We start from the raw sequence: 2,500 nt of genomic DNA on the forward strand, positions 1-2,500 counted from the left end.
TTATGAGATTGATCAAGACCATATTTTCACCATTGTCATCATTATTATCTTACTCGTCATCGAAGTACCACGTCGGTGATGTCCGCGCTCAATAGAACGTAATCTCTTTCTCAGTCTTCTGCCGATCCATCATCAAGATCTCGCAGCTAGCTGTCCATATAGTGTTGTTTCCTTTTGAATTTCCTTCGACCGTTCCCAAGAGACAGACCTCCATTTCCCCTGTTGGATCGTTACCTTGATTGGTGTCCCACCCATTTCTGACCTTAGCATTTCTTTGTTTGTAACACGCTCTTTGTATAATATTCACATCAATATCCTGATAGAGTACTATTATTATTATTATCATTATATTGTTATGATAAATGTTATCATTATTACTATTATTATCATTATTATTATCATCATCATTATCAGTAGTAGTATCATCATTTTTACTATGATTATCATTATCATTATAGTTATCCTTATCAATATTATCATTTTTGTCATTATTACTGTCATTACTATCATTACTATTATTATTACAATTGTTATTACTACCATCATCATCAACGTTATCACCATCATCATTATTATCACATTTACTATTGCTATTACATATAGCACTAAGAAAAGATCACTGATAGTCAAATAAAGAAGCTACTGCAGTGCTTGGAAAACATCATTGAGTGGGCAGCTTCACACTCACCTTCTCGGGAACGACGCCGTAACACTCGTCTCGTAATGTGGAATCAAACACAGGACAGGACCCAGTTCGACACAGCCAATAAATTCTGCTACTGCCTCAAGCATGTGGCAGGAAAAGCAAGGCACATGGGAAAAGGACTCCCTTCCTGTGCTCCAAGCCAGGGTCTGCTATAAATAGAGAGGGCGAAGTTATAAATATAGATTCCTCGTGGATACTGGAGCATAAGTTAGTTTCCTTCCCAAAAACCAGGAACACAGTATCCCTGAAGACCAGAAACGCCTTCAAGACAACAGCATAAGGGCCAATTCATGATGGTCAATCAAGTGTGTGTTCGGTAGACCATATCTCAGCTTCTTAGAACAGAATTACACCAGCAAAAGAATGGGTCAGGGCATCATCTGTTTCCCACAGCCAACCAACCACACAACAGCAGCTCAGGCAGTTTTTAGGAATTAAAAACTTCATTAGCCGTTTCATTCCCAACTGTGCAGTAAGAGAATGGGATGCCTAAGCCCACTGACCTAGACGAAAGAGGTAATGACCAAATTTAAGGACTATAACACATCATTGGAGGAGGTAACGCCTGTGGTTCATCTCAAACCTGAGACAATCAATAGCATTATAGTCAATGCCTCAACCACTTCTGTCGGGGCAATCCAGCACACAGAGCCACTAATGTTCTTTCCAAATACACCGCAGAACCGAGAACAGTAATATAGCACTTTAAGCTAATTATTCGTAACGCATCTGGCCTTGAAACACTTCAGACACAATGTCTAAGGTCGTAAGTTTTACATCACAGACCACAATGGGACTCATAAGCCAGTCACAGACGTGCTTTCCTGTGTCACTGTGTCAGCGATTCAACATCAGTCTAGCACCATTGATTATGAATCAGTGGCACAAGCCCAGCAAGATGACACCCTCCTCAACATCATCACTGGGGCAAATCTCTAGTTTCGTTGGATTCATCGGCATGGAGAGATGCTAACTGGAACCCTTGCCTGCCTATGTTAAAATGACAGACGCAGTAGCAATAACTTTCATCACTGGATGGATCTTCAACAGACTGGGGGTGACCGTTTGAATCTGCTCTCTTATCGAGATACTTGGCTCATCCAGAATTCACACAGCAGCATACCATTCACAGGCAAACATGCTTATTGAGAGATTCCATAGATAACTGAAAGGACCTACTGCGGATAGCAGACTTGGCTACCTGGGTTGATTAAGGATAAGGATAATCGAGATTTGCAGAGCAGATGCTTCGCCGGGCTTATATGCACTGAGGTGAACCCGTCTGTGTTAGCGTGTACTGACTCGTGAGAGAGTGTGCCAACGAGTGTTAACTCGATCTGACCTTGGTCCTTACCCACCTGGCCATGGCAGCGACTGCCAGGCGACAGTGAAAAGTACACAAATGCTGCACAAATGGTGCATGGTACTGACGTTGCCTTTCCATCAGACTTCGTGGTACCAACAGAGAGAGACAAGACAGCGCATGCAACATCTGTGACCTGGTAATTCCAGACCTACAAGCCACAAGCCGGTATTTCCCACATAATCTCGCCATCTGTTTTAAGTCAAGCCCTCCTACAGCGGAGGCTACAACAGTGCTTCTTCTGTGCCGTTTGCTACCTTTAGTGCCACTAAGGGAAAGTGATATAGTGACATCATACACCCCCGGCAGTTGGTAACTAGACAATGTAGTGTAATTACCTTCAATCGGCAGGCATCCTAATTGGCTTCATGGGAACCGCGAAGAATAACTCTGCATCCATTTGTTAGATAATGGAACAGAACACAAATATT

This window comes from Penaeus japonicus, unplaced genomic scaffold (assembly GCF_977035675.1).
Source record: "Penaeus japonicus unplaced genomic scaffold, GWHDUDI00000001_assembly GWHDUDI00000001, whole genome shotgun sequence".
Taxonomy (NCBI): domain Eukaryota; kingdom Metazoa; phylum Arthropoda; class Malacostraca; order Decapoda; family Penaeidae; genus Penaeus; species Penaeus japonicus.